Here is a 20,317-nt window from a genome sequence, read left to right on the forward strand (position 1 = left end):
CATTGTGTTTGTGTAGGTCATCATAAAATAGACTATAAGCCATTTTATACCCTAGCAAGGGACCCACCCAACAAGATTTTTCCCTGTGGGTTTGCCTTATTCACCATTTAACTGAATGCCATTCAACCGAAGCAGTTCAGGGATTCAGAGGAAAATGGGACATAGAGATTAGTGCTATCTAGACTGGCTACAAAGTGGAAAAGATCAAAATGTTTCTGTGAGTCAGACAAAAAATATTTAGAAAATCTAAGGCAATCCCTATCCTTGGCAACTATTGTTTGCCACCAATTGTTGAGAGGCCTATCAGAGCAAGGGAAATGAGATATTCAGAGATCTTGAAATCATGATAATGTCCACTTCTGAGGAATCCACCTCAGGACTTCAGGGTTACTTATCAAACATTGTTTTTATCATTCTTATCACGATTTTCAGGAAGGCCATCACTCGTGTCACCGTAGATGTCAGGATGAGGCACAGGCCCTGGGACGAGGGCTGGCCTGTTCATCACATGTCATGCTAGCCACTGCCATTATGACAGGGGGTAAATGGACAGCAGGCTGGGGATGCCCACAGTCCACTCACCATCAGAAGTCTCTGGAAGAGTTTCTGATTAAGGTCCTATTGAGATCCGGGGAGAAAATCAGCTCTCCTCAGGATAATAGGACTCCAGGCTTCTATAGAAGTTCTCATGAGAGGATCAGAGCCCCCTCTTGGGAACAATGGGAGCCCATGTTTAGTTGTTCCTTTTCTCATTACAGGAGTCATCTCTCCCTGAAGACAATGGGAAAATCTACCTCCATCCCAAATTCTCTCCTAAGATGTATCTTAAGATGCTGGGACCAGTTCCCATCAGAAGGCTTAAGAGAAAAATGCTTCTCTTCTTTTGTAACACTTCTTGGCCAGTGTGAACTAGAGGACAGGGAAGTCTGACCAGAGAATGATAGTCTTAACTATAATACCATATTACAACTTGATCTCTTCTGGAGGGAAAAAAAAAAAAGACCATATAGTCAGGCCTTTAAGGACTTAAACCAAAACTCTGATCTGTCCATACTCTTTCAGGAGGTCCACGGTACTACCCTCCTCACCCTCTACCCCTTAGTCCACCATCAGCTCACCAACAGCCTCAGGCAGTTCTACTTCTGTTAATCCACCACTTTACCTGTGTTCTCTGTATGCTCCTCCTTTGTCTCTCTTGTAGGTTGCTGCCAAGATTGTGTATATGCCTCCCCCTGTTTTTCCTGAGTCTCTCGTTTCTTTGTCTGCTTATTTTGTGTGTCAGATCTGAAATATGTCTTGAGAGAATTGAATGAATGTTGCCTAATTCTTGGTATATGTGGGGTCTTCTACCTCATTCATTCCCCATGTTAATTGCTATGATCATTGGAGCCAATTTTCTGTGGTTAGTCTACCTATGGACGGGGACTGCTGTCAATGTATTCTCATCCCTATCAAAACTCCTTTTGTTTCAGGGAGGCTCTCTGTCTTCTCTGACCCAGTGTGGACTGCCTATTTTCACTATTTGTTGGTGGAAAGAAAACATGCATCTGTTCATCTGTTCAACCTGATGAACTTTAGGTAAGTCCACCTATGTGCACATTGGGATTCCTCTTTCTCTGCCTTCTGAGTTTTTATCTGCCTCCAGCCTTGCTGGCTGCACTTCAGCACCTCAGCCCTTGTGCTTCTGCCTCCCCCTACTCCTCTTTCTACATTGGGAACAATGGCTTGTATAATGGGCTCCTATACTGTCCTCGGTGCCTCTGGCACCACTGGCTCCTGCTCCCTTACCCTCACTGTTGAGAAGCAAAGAGCACCCCAAGTTATTGGGCTACCACCTTACAAAGTTCAAACTGAAGCACCTCCCAAATCAGCATGAAGGGGCCCAAGGACTCCCCTGGACTTAAACCACCCACTTCAGATTTCCCCACAGAAGTCCCAAGTAAAATTGACATTGGGAACAAATTGATAACAAGCACCACATTCAAGGTTGTTCAATTAATTAAAATAAAGATGTTTTTAGACTTATCAACATTAAATATAAAACTTTTATTCTTCCAAGGTTTATTAACGATCAAATAAGCTCATGTTATGTCCACTGCAATTTGCAACTTAAACTGATAGTTAATTTGTCTGTCTCATAAAAGTTTTCGTGAGCAATTGTTAAGAACGAGTAGGTGAAATAGATTAAAAAAAAGGTTTGTAGTTAAAACTTTTAAATAGCTTTCAAAATATTTGCTAACCTAAAACATTCAAGTTTTGCTAAGTTAAATGATAAGTTAGGTTAAATTCGTTTGATATCTAAGACTTTTGCAAATAAGATAGAATACTAAAGCATTGATTACTGAATGTAGGTTTGTCTAATTTGGGCTTCTTGTTGCACAGAAACTGAGGACACTTGGGTCTGTTAGTAAACATGTTTTATGCTTTATTAAAGTTGTATTATGAAAAAAACATGTTTCTAGAAATTGTGAAATATATTCATAAATTTCTGATCTAAAGAATTTCTGGTATAACAGTTCATAGTTATTTACTACTTGGTTTTCACTGGAGGCTAAGTTTCTAAAAGTAAAATTCTTCTAAATGAAATTGATGGAAATGATAAGGGAAGCAATTCTGTATGTAGGAAGTAGGAGATGTGTAAAAAAGGGGTAAGGGATGAGAATACATTTTTGTTGAGGTAAAAGAAAGTGATTTTGTCCTAAAATGAGAGAGAGAAGGCTTAGGACAAAATCTGAATCAAAAAGAGAGTTGAAGAAGGTTTATAAAGGGAAAACTTTGGAAAACAATTTTATGTGTGGTCAGGACTAAGATTGGAATGGATACTGGTATAACATTGAAATTGTTTTACTCTCTGTTAAAAATACAAAGTTTTCTTGGATTGTTGGTCTGTTCTTGATAAGAAATTGCAAACAAATGTGTCTTTTTTCTTTTCTTTGCCCAGAAAACCAAGGTTTCTGTGTTTTGTCTTTATCGGGTCTTTGATTACATAAGAGAACTAAAACTTCTCAGTATTAAAAGAGTTAAGTTTTGCTAACAACTATATAACCTTCTGTAGAATCTCTTATTACCACCTTGGTTTAATTAGATAATTAAATACTAAGTTTTGTAATGATCTGTAATCCTATTTAGGTACCTTAAAACTTTCTCAGGTTTTTAACAAATTTCCCAAAATTTGAATTCTAAATGAAGTCTTTTTGACTAATTAAGCTTGTTTATTTGATATGTAAATTTATATAGGAAGTATTGTCCAAAAAAGATGATAAACCTTTTTAGGTTATATTTTAAGAGTACATGATATAACCATTCTAGAAAATATATGAAATTCTTAAAGTTTTAATATATCCTGTCAAAAGGTCGCCACTTGACATTCTAATTATTAAAATGTTATGTGTCACAGAAATAACCAGATTTCCTTGTCACCTGCATTATAATGAACTCTTACCAGATCTTTAACCACGTCCATTTTTGAGTCTTTTGTCACTCATAGTTATTGTTCTAATGCTCTTGACAAATGTTTCTCATCTTCAAGGAAATTCATGAAAAGGACTTTTGACAAGTACAGATTTCTGATATCTTTAAGATCATAAAACTAAACTGAATAGAAATTCCTGGAACTAAGGGAAAAGCTGCATTCAAACAGAACAAGAATTAGTAACGTGGGACTGAATGAACTGAGGAAGCTGATTATGGTTTTTATGACTCTTGTTTAAAACATTGCTGGTTCTCTAATGTTGGCTCTTCCAGATTTAAGGAAACATCTTCTCTTAAGAAGATGAATGTGATAAAATATGATAAAATATTCCTTTGTGAACAAACTGAAACATTTAACTTTTCTCTCTACTGGAACCCTCCAGATTCAGAAACTGTCAGTGAGGATTCTTTCTTTTATGGCAACTACAGTTGTTTGCAGGAGTTCACTAATAATCTGTTCTCCTTGTAACTGGAGACCATTGGAAACATTATATTATCAAGGCTTTGACTGGAATGTCCTATTTGAGAGAGATATGCATAGACTCATATATGACCACACAGCTTTAAGGAATTAAGGTTGACTTGATGGAGCCAATAAACCCCTTGGAAATGTTGGCCAGATGCCTTGCTAACAGAGTTCCCAGCAGCCTTACCAGGTGAGTAAAGAATGATACATCCTGGCAGGTGCCAAATTCCTTCCCAGAATATTTGGGGGACCTCAAGAAGAACTCCCCCAAATCTACAGGTATTGCAGGCATGTCTGATGGCAAGTATTTGGCTTGGCTTCTGGTCTTGAGAGGCTGTTAAATGTTCAACCTGAAATACCGTAGAAAGGTTCTAGCAAAGCAGATTAAAAGAAAACTTAAATGGCCAATTACTATTCTTGCTGAGCTTATGTAAATAATTAGGCAGGGTTGTTAAAACTGGACTTGTTTTACAAACAAATTAGTCTTGATTTGACTATCTTTAATGAAAATGAGAGTGATTTTAGAGAAAGATTATGTTTCAATAACATGTCTTCGTGGATGTTAGATTCTAGTTCTGACTGTCTTCGTGTTGCCTATAAAACCAGGCTGGATCCTGAAATGTTCTGGTTTCCTTGAGTATCTGGCTAGGACTCTCCAAACTAAGGTGTCCAATTTTCTTTCATTCTCTTGACTTGGAATCATTGAGAACCAAAACTTCCCTTTTTCCCAAAGCCCTGCATACTGAAGCTGGACAACTTGAGGTCAACTTCAGAGAAATTGCCACAGAACTCATGTATAGATAATCTTAGTGCCTATTGTCTATGGGCCACTTGAAAGGATCACCAGAGGCATCTGAACAACAAACCAAAAGGACCCATCAGATTGCCACTGTTTACTCCCCCTCCCCACCCCCAATCTGAGGATGCTTCAAGCCTGACATCTAGAAATCTTCTCACTGGAAGCACTTAGGACTCAGACACTAGGTTTGCTCCAACCATTAACCTATGTTTTTCTTTTGTTTCCATAGAAATGCCTCTTATTAATTGATTGTATGTTAAACAAGACAGAGTCTATATGATGGCTAACACCACCTGCTGCACCATATTAACTCCTTCTGAGAAGTGGGAATCCATATAGATAAAATCAGGCACCAAACTGGTTACTTGGCTACAAGAGGCCCTTGACTACATTCCTACAGAAATCAGAAAGACTGCACAAGAGCTAACACATCGTGCTGTATATGGATCAATTCATCCACAGAACTTAAAGAAAGCCTCCAGTCAGGTAAATCTCCAGATGGTGGTCCACAACAACCCCCAAAGAAACCCTAAAACAAATGACTATCAACACCCACTAGACCAACACCCACTACACCATGACTTCTACACCCCACTGTCCATTCAGGTTTCCTAAAACTTAGATAGCGAGGACTTCTGGAGCCCTCAGGCAGGGTCAACATCCCCTGCCAGCATGAAGTAGTTACAGAAGATGGACCATCGTCCTTTTTCCCTTAAAAGATTTTAAGGGCCCAGAGTCCTTGAGGGGTGAATGTCAGAGGCAGTTAGGTTCTAACAAGATACCTGGAGGCCAGCAAAGAGGAAGTCATGGTGATCTCTCTGGAAAGTCAGAAGCTTGTCCTGGCAGCACTCCAAAGCAAAACCACAAGCAGCTGGATCAAACCAGACAGGCCTAAGATGGCTGACAAAATAGGCAGAAACCCCTGACAAATTAAGGAAGAGAAAGCCTGAAACACTGCTTCCAGGAATTCTGTGCAAGTAATGAATATTCCTCCCCCTTACTAACAACTGTTGATAAAAGATAGAAATTCAAACCCCGGGGCACAGCACCTTACTCACCCACACACACTTTCTTTCCCTCTTACTCTTGCTCTCACATCTGAAAAGTGTACATTTGCTTTAGTAAACTTTCCTGCTTGTGTCACTTACCCACCGTGGAGTTGCCTGTCCTTGAATTCTTTCTGGTAACAAAACCAAGAGCCATCAGCAACATCTTTGGGATGGGCTAGGTCAATGCCTCAGGGTCTGTGATCTCCCCAGTTCACCTGGCAACATTTCTACTGGTTTTTGGTTTTGTTTGTTCTTTTTCTAGCTCCTTCAGGTTTAAGGTTATGTTGTATATTTGAGATTTTTCTTGCTTCTTTTTTTCTTTAATTTTTACTTAATTTTATTTTAAGTGGGCTCCACACCCAATGTGGGGCTTGAATTCATGACTCCGAGATTAAGAGTTGCATGCTTTACCAACTGAGCCAGCCAGGCAACCGATTTTTCTTGCTTCTTAAGGTAGGTCTATATTGTTATAAATTTCATTCTTAGAACAGCTTTTGCTGCATCACAAAGATTTTGGACCATTGTGTATTCATTTTCATTTGTCTCCGTGTATTTTCTTATTTTTACTTCTTTGATTTCTTTGTTTACCCACTCATTGTTTAGTAACATGTTATTTAACCTCCATGTATTGTGTTCTTTCCAGATTTTTTTCTTGTAGTTGATTTCCAGTTTCATAGCATTGTGGTTGAAAAGGATGCATGGCATGACTTCAATCTTTTTTGATTTGTTGAGACTTGTTTTGTGGCCTAACATGTGATCTATTGTCGAGAATGTTCCATGTGCACTTGAAAAGAATGTGTACGCTGCTGTTTAGGGTGGAATGTTCTGAATACATCTGTTACATCCATCTGCTCCAATGGGTCCTTCAAAGAAAGCCATTGTTTCCTTGTTGATTTCCTTTTGGATGATCTGTCCATTGATGTAAGTAGGTTGTTAAAATCCCCTACTGTTATTGTATTCCTATCGATTTGTTCCTTTATGTTTGTTAATAGCTGCTTTATGTATTTGGGTGTTCCCATGTTGAGTGTAAATATTTGCAGTTGTTGTATCTTCTTGTTGGATTATTCCTTTTATGATTATATAAGGTCCTTCTTTGTCTCTTGTAACAGTCTTTGTTTTAAGGTCTATTTTGTCCAAATATGAGTATTGTTACCTTGGCTTTCTTTTCATTTGCATGATAAATGCTTCTCTATCCCTTCACTTTCAATTTGCATGTGTGTTTAGATCTGAAATGAGTCCCTTGCAGGCAACATATAGATGGGTCTTGCTTTTTTATCCATTCAGTCACCCTCTGTCTTTTGGTTGGAGAATTTAGTCCATTTACATTCAAAGGAATTATTGATTGGTATGTACTTATTGCCATTTTGTTACTTGATTTACTGTTATTTTTGTAGTTCTTCTTTGTTCCTTTCTTCTCTTGTTATCTTCCCTTGTGGTTTGCTAGGTTTCTTTAGCAATATACCTAGATTTCTTTGTCTTAATTTGTTTTATATCTATTATTGATTTTGATTTGTGGTTACCACTAGGTTTATATATAACCTTTATGCATATAACAGTCCCCAGATTAGGGCAGTTTTCAGCTATTATTTCTTCAAATAAATTTTCTGCCCCCTTTTCCCCCTCTTCTCTTTCTGGGATCCCCATAATGCAAATGATGTTACACTTGATGGTGTCGCTGAGTTCTCTTAATCCATTCTCTTTTTTTTATTCTTTTTTCTTTCTCCTATTTAGTTTGCTTACTTTCCATTACTCTGTCCTTCAGGTCACTGATCCATTCTTTTGCTTTCTCTAGTTTAGTATTTATTCCCTCTATGTATTTTTTAATTTCAGTTATTAAGTTCTTCATCTCTAATTGGTTCTTTTTTATGTTTTCTATATCTTTGTTGAGAGACTGAGGTCCTCCACTCTTTTCTCAAGTCCAGTGAATATCTTTATGACCATTACTTTATTTTTTAAACACTTATTTATTTATTTATTTATTTATTATTTGAGAAAGAGAGAGAGGAGGCAAGCAGGGGGAGGGGCAAAGTCACCAGCAAACTCCCCACTGAGCATGGAGCCTGATGTGGGGCTCAATCTCACTACCCTGAGATCATGACCTGAGCTGAAACCAAGAATCAGATGCTTAACTGACTGAGCCACCCAGGTGCCCTTATGACCATTACTTTAAATTCTCTATCAGGCATATTACTTACCTCCATTTCACTTAGCTCTCTTGTGATTTTGTCCTGGTCTTTAATTTGGGACATTTTCCTCTGTCTCTTCTTTTTGTCTAACTCTCTGGGTCTGTTTCTGGGTGTTAAGAAAGTCAGTTATGTCTCCTGCTCTTGTAATTAGTGGTCTTATGAAGAGGTTCTGAAGTGCCCTGCAGCACAGTATCCCCTGTTCAGAACCTGGCACTTCAAGGGTGTCTCCTGAGTGTGTTGCATGCCCCCTACTGTAGTGACTGAGCCACATTTGCTTTCCACCCAGTCATCTGCAATGGCACTCTTTGCCTGTGGTGGGGAGGGTTTGGTCCCTGGGTTGTTAATGGGCCAGTCTAGGGCTGCCTTGGGCTTGAGTTGGGTCAGACTGGGCATTTGCCAGAACTGTGGTCACACTGTGAACTGCAGGGCACTTTCCCTGTGTTGTCCTCTGAGTGGCATTTGTTGGTGGGCAGGGTCTGCAGTCAGACCAGATGTCTGCCCCCAGCTCACTGCTAGGGCTGCAATGGAACTGGTGTGTGTGATATCTTCCCCTCATCTCAGGACAAGAGTCACTTGGGGGGTGATGCTGACCTCTATCGGGGCTGCCTGCACACTTCCAGACTATGGCACCACTTTGGATGAACCCCTTCTGAGGGCAGGTTGGAAGAGGTGGCTTTGCAGGAGAACGTGGGGGTGGGGTTCACAATGTTAGCAAGGTTTGCACTTTCTGCTGGGAGGAGACCTGGAGCCACTTTGGAGAACTCCTAAGGAGATCATGTTAACTGGAGCAGGTCCACTGGAGAACATGGGGGTAGGGCAAAGGGTATTAGCATTATGTATGCAGGTGTGCTATGGGAGGGGATCTGTTGCTACTTTGGAGAACAGCCAAGGGTGGGTTGTAGGGGGTAGGTCCAGAGAAGACCACGGGGGGAGCTGCTGTTAGCAAGCTACATGTAAAGTTTTGACACTACACTTGTTCCCACAAGTGTCTCTGTTTCTTGGCTGGGGGGCGGGGTGGGGCAGGGAGAGAAATGGTGTCCACCCCTTCTTTAGTTTTTGGAGAAGTCTCCAGAGATTTCTGCCCCTCCAGCACATTCTGAGACTACTAAATAGACCTCCTTCCCATGTACTCCAGGTGTTTGTCAAACTACTGCTTCTATGCTGTGTCTCTGCAGTACTATTTGTTATGCTGTCCCTTTAAGGGCAGAGACTCATTTTTCGATTGCCCTCTTGCTCTCCCAGAGCTGAGCCACTAATTTTTAAAGTTTCTGGTGTTGAACCGCACTGATTATAATAATTCACCAATAAAGCCCCTCTCGTTTTAAGAGCCAAATATTATGGGGATTTGTCTTCCCATTGTGTGTCCCACGTGCCTCAGGTGACTGCTGTGGGGTCTGCTCCTCCCCCTGCTCTGTGCCTGTGGTGTCCCTCCCTCCCACAGCCAGTCTCACAGGTCAGTTTGGTTCCTAATTGCATCTTCACCCTTTAGTTTGATTCCTAATCATGTCTCCACCCTTCCTACCATTTGTCAATGTGGCTTCTTCTCTATGATTAGCAGTGGAGGGTCATTTTCTGGGTTATTTACACTGATGTGGGTGTTATCTAGGTGTATCCCGTGGAACTGTTCCCATGGGACAGGTGAACTTAGGATCTTCCTACTCTACCATCTTCCCCAGATGGGTTTTTGATGTAAAACAAGGATTTAGAGCCTTGTGATACTCTCAGAAAATTTTCATTTTAAATTTGTAAGCCAAGAATAGGTCAAGGTACAACTGATAAACTTTAAGTTAAAGAAGTGTCATGTAATTCTTTTAATTCTTCCTAGATATGTTATATTGTGCATTTAGCTGTACTCGTTTTAACAGAAAGGGCACAAATGACCAGATTATAAACCTCATCGTGTGCCGGTTATTCATTCCAAATTCATTGCATTGCTAGTATTGTATGCATCACCATGGCCAGATAACAAGGTCAGCTCTGCACATTTTGTGCTTTGGAGAAAGAAACAACCAACTTCTGTAGCAACAAAAATGTCAGGAAGCCTGAAATGCTTTCGAGACCTGGATTTTAGATATTAGAGGATAGTGGAAATATATTTGTGGACAGGGATCCTTTTCATAATCCTCCAAATCACAATGTAGATGGCCTAATAATTTTGACCCCTAAATGTGGTGCTAATAGGCCCTGATAAACTCACTCAGACAAGATGGGAAGCTCTAACACTGGATTCCAAGATGGGATGAAGGGTAACGCAAAGGGCTGCTGTGGTAATGTGATCTCTCCAGATGCATTCTTTAATCTTAGATGAAAAGGCCAGTCCTATGATCTCATATTCTTTTGCAAACATGACAACGGTTGACTTTATTATAGGGATTAAGATCTATCATTTAAGTGATGTAATGTGAATAACTCTTTCTTAATCCTCTGTTGATTCAACAACGCTTTGTATAGGCTCTAATTTAGTTCAGTGTGATGGAGTAGTTCATAGATGGCTGAATTCCAGCACCAACCACAACTGCTATACTTGCACTGCAGCTGGTGAGCTACTGATTTTTCTTTATAACAGTGTTATAGGATAGAATGATATTAAGTTACTTTGAATACAATAGGCATGACTCTCCCTTTGTCTGTAGTATATTAAAATATATTTAAAAATCATATATTTTTTATTTTGAAAACACTCAAACCTTGAGTTCCAGACCAGATTATTTCCAGATTTTTTCATGAAACTCTAAAATACAGTAAATAATATACCCCACTGATAATTTGTATTTTTAAAAAAATTATTTCAGGGGCTTTATAATGCCTTAATGATAAGCGATAACTACATATGAGTGCTGCTTTTGAAATAGGCTCAGAGTCACTTAAAAAATAATAGCATGGATGTTTCTCTTCCTTTATTGGCTAAATTCTGGATCAACACACTCTGAGTAGCAAAGCTGAGAGAATGTAGTGGAGACACAGCGTAGCTAGGGGGGAATTAAAAATAAGTGCTCTGAAGTTCTGTGGTGCTTGAAAGGATTTTTTTTAAAATGTAAGAACACATGTTACATTGTGTCCAAAAAACACCAACCAAAAAACAAAAAAACAAAATGCATAAGCCTGTATATTTATTATTTCAGGGAACACAGCACAAGAGCAGTGTTACTTGTATCATTTGCCTTGAATTAACAGTTATGCCCCACTCATCACTGCCCACCACACCCATATCTTGCCTCTGAAGACACCTTTTTGGAGTTTTGAGCAAAGCCATGCGCTATAGAGGAACTCCGCAGAGGGTAATGGCGAACTGACCAATTTCATTCTTTGTAACAGACACAGATTCAAGGAGCTATGCAGAAATGGAAGCTCTAGCCCCGCGTTTGCTGAGGTTTGTGCTGGTGTGCCATGAGGCCGGCTGTGTAGCCATCCGTGGGACCAAGGGTGACTGGGAACTCAGAGGGAGATGATGACCTGTGAGACCCGACGTGCTCCTGAATCCTTATGAGAGACCCGTGTCACTGAAGGTAACCAGGAATGTCTTCTCTGATCCTGAAAAACCACTTTGCACATCAGAAACTGGGCCTCTGCTTCAGAAATGCCCCCCAGGGCCAGGACAGAGGAGGCTTGTTTTGGCCTCCCGTGAATCTGTTACAGATAACATTGTCTTTCCTCTTCCTGATACACAGGCGGTGCCACAAGATCTGATTAAAGGTTAGCCGTCAATTAAATGCATGTGAACCCTTTGATCTCACTACAGTGCCTTTCTGTGCACGCCCTTGCTCTAAAAAATCTGCACACTAAGGTCCAACTTTGCAGAGAATACCTGTACAGAGCCCGGATCGTCTTCCACCCAAACCCCGCTGTCCGTAAGTCCCCCTGATAAAACTGTGTACATTGTATGAAGTCACCTGCTTCATTGCCAGTCTCCCAGCGCCTTCCCAGTTTGGGGGAGTCCTGACTGTCCCTCCCCAACCTTCTTACGGTAGAGACCGGGGTGATCCACAGTCAACAGCTTCCCCCCAGCAGCATATTATCTACGTCATCTTCCAAGGGCGGAGGCGGCAGCTACCGTACAGCCGTCCTCTCCTTCTAAGAGCCAGGTGCCTGCTACCGGTCTCGGAGCCCTCACTGAGCTTCCGAGAAACGCTACGTTCCAAGCGCAAGGGCAGAACCACAAATACCCAGTCATTTTTTCACATTAACCACGCCTGGTTGCAGTCGCAGGGTATATAAAGAAGACAAAATGTGTACAAAAAACTATGTAAAGCATAGCGTTTGCCCTCAAACTTGCAATCAATGGCATGAACAATCAAGGCAGAACAGAAAAAAAATTCAAGTGCTGTGAAAAAGAGGAGGAAGGCGCTAACAGCAAGGCGAAAGACCACCCACTGTGAAGGAATTCTCATTTACTGACATGCGTGAGGAGAGACCAGTGGAGTTAGACGGTCTGGAAATCAGCCGTGAGAGCAGAGCTGCAGAAGTTTCTGGAGACAATGACTGCCAAGCAAGAGAAATGAGGGTACTGACCTCACTCACTAGGTTGTTGGAATGGGGGTCACTATAAACTAAGAGAGCTGAGTGAGGGACACTGGCCCACAGCTAAAAGGTGCTCATAAGACCTTGCTGCTTAGTTCCCATCTGCCCTAGTTCTTCCCTTCATGCCCAAGGAGGTCCTGTGGGAAAAAGTCACTCTTGCCTGAATTGCTCTTAACTTCCTGCACATTCCAAATCCATTGGGAAGCCTCCAATTTCTAGCTCTTGAGAGGCACCCATCTACTTGCCACATCTCTTTTTCAAGTTGGTTGATCTCCAGGGTGAACTTCCTCTCACGTGACCTGCAGGGAGCACATGCACTCTCTCACCTCACAGCAGAGCCTTGCACTCCCTCTTTTCCTCAACACAGCCCTCTTCTCCCTCCACGGTCACCGCTGCCTGCCCCAGACTCTGCGGCTGCCCAGCCACTCCCTCTCTGTTGCACACACGCCTCTCTCTTGGCTGTCAGATCAGCCATGGCTGCCCTGGTGTCCGAGCTGCTTCCAACCCTTTGTTCTTTAATTTTTGTGGCTTCATTCCCTAGTAGACTGCCCGAGAAGCTTCCAACCCACCCAGAGGCAACACTTATACACTGATCTTAATGGAGAGAATGAAACAGGATCAGGAAGGATTACCATTTAAGGCTCATCTGGAATTTTTTAAGATTTTATGTATTTTTTGAGAGAGAAACAGAGCATGGGGGGGGGGATGAGCAGAGGAAGAGGGAGAAGCAGACTCGCCACTGAGCAGGGAGCCTGATATGGGGCTCGATCCCAGGACCCTGAGACCATGACCTGAGCTCAAGGCAGATGCTTAATCGACTGAGCCATCTGGGCACTCCTGAAATTTGTTTTTTTAACAGACAAAACACAAGCACACATGTAGTGGTCTCCGATCACATGGCCAAGTTTCCCCCTTGATTTACTCCATGGAGTTTTTAGTTTTCATTCTCCCTTACTGAAAAGTGGACTGTAATTCACTATATTACTTAAATGACATAATTTAAAATAATTGTTTTCTATCTTAGGAATTTTTGCTGATCAATGATTTACTGGTTTCAATACGGTCTTAACATAAGAGATGGGGAAAGGAGCTTACTGTCATGCTAGGTAAGTACATGAGAATCTAAAGGCCACATTTACCATCCCACTCAGCTTTATTGTACTGTTATTCCATTGTTTTTATTATTATTTTATTTTTTTAATTCCAGTATAATTAACGTACGGTGCTATATTAGTTTCAGGTGTGCAATATAGTGATCCAACAATCCTATACATTATTCAGTGCTCATCAAGAGAAGTATACTTTTAGTCCTTCACCTATTTCACTCATCCCCTCATGCACCTCCCCTCTGGTAACCACTGGTTTGTTCACTAAACTTATTAAGAGTCTGGGGGTTTTGTCTTTGTTTGTTTGTTTCTAAAATTCCACATACGAGTGAAATTATATGGTATTTGTCTTCCTCTGACTTATTTCACTTAGCATTATACTCTCTAGCTCCATCCACGTTGTTACAAATGGCAAAATTTATTTCTTTTTATGGCTGAGTAATATCCCATTGTTTATATATACATGTACACACACACACACACACACACACACACACACACCACGTCTTCTTTATCCCTTCATCTAGTGATGGACACATGGGTTGCTTCCGTATCTTGGCTATTTAAATAATGGTGCAATAAACATAGAAGTCCATGTATCTTTTCAAATTAATTAATTGGGTAAATACCCAGCAGTGGAATTACTGGACCATATGGTAATTTTATTTTCAACTTTTGAGGAATCCCCATACTGCTTTCCACAGTGGCTGCACCAGTTTGCACTCCTAACTAATAGTGCAGGAGGGTTCCTCATCTCCACATCCTCACCAGCACGAGTTGTTTCTTCTGTTTTTTGCTTTAGCCAGCCTGATACGTGTGACGCGATAACTCATTGTGGTTCTGATTTGCATTTCTCTGATGATGAGTGATGCTGCGTGTCTTTTCATCTGTCGTTTGGCCATCTGGATGTCTTCTCTGGAGAAATGTCTGTTCATGTCTTCTCATTTTTTAATTGGATTATTGTTTTTTGGGTGTTGATTGTATCAGATTTTTTATATAATTTTGGATACTAACACTTGTCTGATATATCATTTACAAATCTCTTCTCCCATTCACTAGGTTGTCTTTTAGTTTTGTTCGTTGTTTCCTTTATTGTGCAGAAGCTTTTTATTATGATGTAGTCTCAATAGTTTATTTTTTGCTTTATTTTCCTTGCCACAGGAGACATATCTAGAAAAATGTTATTACAGCTAATGTCAGAGAAATTACTGCCTGTGCTCTCTTTTAGGAGTTTTATGGTTTCAGGTATCACATTTAGGTCTTTGATCCATTTTGAGTTTCTCTTTATATATGGTATAAGAAAATGGCCCAGTTTCATTCTTTTGCATTTAGCTCTCCGGTTTTCTCAACACCATTTCCCATTGCATATTCTTGCCTCCTTTGTAGTAGATCAACTGACCATATAATCATGGCTTTATTTCTGGGCTCTCTATTCTAGTGACCTATGTGTCTATTTTTGTGCCAGTACCATAGTTTAATTACTACAGCTTTGTAGTAGGATTACAGGATTGTGATATCTCCAGTTTTGTTCTTTTTCAAGACTGCTTTGACTATTTGGAGTCTTTTATGGTTCCATACAAATTTTAAGATTGTTTGTCCTAGTTCTGTGAAAAATGCTCATGATATTTTGATAGGGATTGCATTAAATCTGTAGATTGCTTTAGATAGTATGGACACTTTAACAATAATTCTTCCAATCTATGAGCATGGCATATCTTTCCATTTGTTGTGTCATCTTCAATTTCTTTCATTAATCTTTTATACTTTTCAATGTACATGTCTTTTACCTCCTCAGTTAAGTTTATTCCTAGATATTTTATTCTTTTTGGTGCAGTTGTAAATGGGATTGTTTTCCTAATTTCTCTTGCTGCTACTTCATTATTGGTGTGTACAAACACAGTGGTTTTCTGTACGTTGATTTTATATCCTGTGACCTCACTGAATTCATTTATCAGTTCTAGCAGTTTTTTGATGGAGTCTTTAGAGTTTTCCACAGATACATCTGCAAATAATGGAACTTTTACTGCCTCCTCACCAATTTGGATGCCTTTTCTTCCTTTTTCTTGCATGATTGCTGTGGCTAGAACTTCCAGTACTATTTGAATAAAAGTGGTGAGAGTGGACATTCTTGTCTTGTTGCTGACCTTACGGGAAAAGCTCTCAGTTTCTCACCATTGAGGATGATGTTAGCTGTTTGTTGTATGATGTACGTTAAGTTTTTCATATATCGTCTTTATTATGTTGAACTCTGTTCCACCTGCAACAACTTTGTTGAGGGTTATTATCATGAATGGATATTGTACTTTGTCAAATACATTTTTAGCATCTAATGAAATGATCATATGGTTTTTATCCTTCCTCTTGTTGATGCAATGTATGTTGATAGATTTGCAAATATTGAATTACACTTGCATCCCAGGAATAAATCCCACTTGATCAGGGTGAATGATTTTTAAATATGTTATTGGATTTAGTATGCTAATACTTTGTTGAGGGTTTTTGCATCTGTGTTGATCAGAGAGATTGGCCTGCAGTTCTCTTTTTTTGTTGTGTCTTTATCTGGTTTTGGTATCAGGGTAGTGCTGGCCTCATAGAATGAATTTGGAAGCTGTCCTTCCTCTTGTAAGTTTTTGAATAGTTTGTGAAGAATAGGTGTTAACTTTTTAAATGTTTGGTAGAATGCACCTGTGAAGCCATCTGGTCCTCGACTGTTGTTTGTTGGGAATTTTTTGATTACAGATTTAATTTCATTGCTGGTAATCAGTCTGCTCAAATATTCTATTTCTTGCTGGTTCAGTTTGGGGGGGTTACATGTTTCTAGGAATTTATCCATTTCTTCTAGGTTGTCCAATTTGTTGGCATACAGTTTTTCATAATATTCTTTTACAATTGTCTGTATTTCTGTGGTGTTGGTTGATATTTCTTCTCTTTCATTTCTGATTTTGAGTTCTCTCTCTCTCTCTCTCTCTGTTAGATGGGTCTGACTGAAGGTTTTTCAATTTTGTTGATCTTTTCAAAGAACCAGTTTCTAGTTCCATTGGTCTAGTCCATTGCGTTCTTTTGTTGTTTTGTTGTTGTTGTTGTTGTTGAAATTTCTATTTCATTTATTTCTACTCTAATCTATTATTTCCTTCCTTCTGCTGGTTTGGGGATTCATTTGTTCTGCTTTTTTTGCTCCCTCAGGTGTAGGGTTAGGTTATTTAAGATTTTTCTTGTTTCTTGAGGTAGACTGGTATTGTTATAATCTTCTCTCTTAGAACAGCTTTTGCTGCATCCCAATGATTTTGGACCATTGTGTTTTCATTTTCATTTGTTTACATGTATTTTTTAAATTTCTTCTTTGATTTCTTGGTTGACCCATTCATTGTTTACTAGCATGTTCTTTAACCTCCAAGTATTTGTTTCAGATTTTTTCCTTTGGTCAATTTCTATTTTTATAGCATTGTGTTCAGAAAAGATGTATGGTATGACTTCTATCTTTTTGAATTTGTTGAGACTTGCTTTGTGGCCTAACATGTGATGTATTATAGAGAATGTTCCTTGTGTACTTGAAAATAATGTGTACTCTGCTGTTTTAGGATGGAATGTTCTGAATATATCTGTTGCATCCATTGGGTCTAATGTGTCCTTCAAAGCCACTCTTTCCTTCTTGATTTTCTGTTTGGATGATCTATCCCTTGATGTAAGTGGGGTGTTAAAGTCCCCTATTATTTTATTCCTATCGATTACTTTCTTTGTTAATAGCTGCTTTATGAATTTGGGAGATCCAATACTGGGTGCATAAATATTTACAATTGTTATATTTTCTCGTTGGGTTGTTCCCTTTATGATTAGGTAGGGTCCTTCTTTATATAACAGTCTTTGTTTTGGGGTCTATTTTGTCCAATATAAGTATTGCTACACTGCCTTTCTTTTCACTGCCATTTGCATAATAATTGGTTTTCCATCCCTTCATTTTCGGTCTCCATGTTTCTTTAGGTCTGAAATGAGTCTCTTGCAGGCAGCATATAGATAGGTCTTACTTTTTTATCCATTCAGTCACCCCGTCTTTTGATATGAGCATTTGGTCCATTTACATTCAAAGTAATTATTGATAGGTATGTACTTATTGCATTTTGTTACTTGACAGTTGTTTTTCAAGTTCTTCTCTGTTCCTTTCTTCTGCCGTTTTTGGCTTTTTTTAGTGTAATCCTTGGATTCCTTTCTCTTTATTTTTTGCATATCTATTACTGGTTTTTGATATGTGGTTTCCATTAGGTTTATATATAACATAGGTATAGCTGTCTATGTTAAGTTGATGGTCACTCAAGTTCAAACCCATTCTAAGAGCACTAGTTTTATTCTTCTCTCTCCCACATTTTAGGTATATCATGTCATACTTTACATCCTTTTATTCTGTGGATCCCTTGACTGATTTTTATAGATATACTTGATTTACTGCTCTTCTGCTTCCTATTTTTCTTACTCCTGCCTATGGTCTTTCCTTTCTTAAGAATCCTCTTTAATATTTCTTTTTTTTTTTTTTAAGATTTTATTTATTTATTTGACAGAGATAGAGACAGCCAGCGAGAGAGGGAACACAAGCAGGGGGAGTGGGAGAGGAAGAAGCAGGCTCCCAGCGGAGGAGCCTGATGTGGGGCTCGATCCCAGAATGCCGGGATCACGCCCTGAGCCAAAGGCAGATGCTCAACCGCTGTGCCACCCAGGCGCCCCTCCCTTTAATATTTCTTGTAAGGTTGGTTTAAGGGTAATGAATTTCTTTAACTTATATTTTTGTAGGAACTTTATCTCTCCTTCTATTCTGAATGATAGCCTTGCTGGATAGAGTATTCTTGGTTGCAGGCTTTTTCTTTCAGTACTTTGAATAAATCAGGCCACTCCCATCTGGCCTGCAAAGTTTCAGCTGAAAAACCAGCTGATAGTCTTATGGGATTTCCTTATCTGTAACTCTTTTGCTGCTTTTCAAATTCTCTATCACTACTTTTTGCTATTTTAATTACTGTGTGTCTTGGTGTGGACCTCCTTCGGTTGACTTTGTTGGGGGCTCTCTGTGCACTAGGATCTGATTTACTGTTTCCTTCCCCAGATTAAGGAAGTTTTCAGCTCTTAGTTCTTCAAATAAAATTTCTGTCCCCTTGTCTCTCTTGTGGGATCCTTATAATGTATTATTATGCTTGTTGGTGTCACTGAGTTCCCTTTATCTAGTCTCATTTTTTTCTTTTTTCTTTCTGTTTGTCATGATTGACTTCCATCCATTACTCTGTCCTCCAGGTCACTGATCCGTTCTTCTGCTTTCTCTGGTCTTATTCCCGCTAGTGTATTTTTAATTTCAGTTATTGAGATCGTCATCTCTGATTTGTTCTTTTGTTTTCTATCTCTTTGTTGAGGTCTCACTGAGATTCTCCGCTCTTTTCTGAAGTTCAATGAGTATTTTTATGATCATTTAAATTCTCTATCAGGCATATTACTTATTTCCATTTCCTTAGCTCTTTTGCTGTGATTTTGTCCTGTTCTTTCATTTGGGATATATTTCTCTGTGTCTTCATTTTGTCTAACTTTGGGTCTGTTTCTGGGTGTTAATAAAGTTAGTTAAATCTCCTACTCTTGAAAGTAATGCCCTTAAGAAGAAGAGGTCCTGTGGTGCCCTGCAGTGCAGTGTCCCCTCTTGACCAGAACCTGGTGCTTCAGGGGTGTCTCCCCTGTGTGTTGTATGCACCTACTTTATGGCTGGGCTGCTTTGCTTTCAGTCCAGGCATCAGCAATGGCTCTCTTTGCCCGCTGTGGGGAGGGTTTTGTCCCTGTGTTATTAATGGGGCAGTCTGGAACTACCCTGGGCATGAGTTGGGTCAGACCAGGCATTTGCCAAAGCTGTAGCAGCACCTAACTGCAGGGCAATCTCCCTACGTTCGCCCCTGAGAGATGTTCACTGGTGGGCGGGGCCTACAGTCAGACGGGATGTCTGCCCACAGCCACTGCTGTCACCACATTCAGACTGGTATATTTTTTTTCTTCCCCTCCCCTCAGGGCAGGAGTCATTTTGGGGTGGTGCTGGCCCCTGTTGGGTCTGCTTTCATACTACCAAGCTTGTGGCACTACTTTGGATGGACTTCTGAGTGTAGGTTGGAGGAGTGGGTGCACTTGTTAGCCAAGCTAGGTGGGAAGTGTTCACGCTCTGCGGGTTCCTGCAGGGGTGCATGTTATCTAGCCCAGGGACCGGGGAGAGAAATAGTGCCTGCCCGCTCTTTTGTTCTTGGAGAAATCTCCTAAAGATCCCTGCCCCTCCAGCACACATCCTGAGATTAGTAAATATACCTTCCTGTACACCCTGGGCATTTGTTAAACTGCTGCTTCTATGCCATATCTCAGTGGAGTTCTTTGCTATGCTCTTTAAGGCTGGGGACTCCGTTTCCTCTCGCCCTCTTGCTCTCTGAGCTGAGTCTGCTGATTTTTCAAGTTCCCAATGTTGAGCCCCACTGACTATAAAAACTTACAAAGTCCCTCTGGTTTTCAAAGGCAAATGTTATGGGGATTAGTCTTCCCATTGCAGGTCCCCCATGCCTGGGGTGCCCGGTACGGGGTCTGCTAGTCTCCTCTATCCATGCCTGAGGTGTCCCGCTTTCCCGTGATCAGTTTTGAGGGACAGTTTGGTTTCCAACTGCATCTTGCCCTTCCTACCTCTTTGAAGTGGCCTCTTCTCTACATGTGCAGTGGAGAGTCTGTTC

Source organism: Ursus maritimus, unplaced genomic scaffold, assembly GCF_017311325.1.
Source record: "Ursus maritimus isolate PB19 unplaced genomic scaffold, ASM1731132v1 scaffold_26, whole genome shotgun sequence".
In the NCBI taxonomy this organism is placed as follows: domain Eukaryota; kingdom Metazoa; phylum Chordata; class Mammalia; order Carnivora; family Ursidae; genus Ursus; species Ursus maritimus.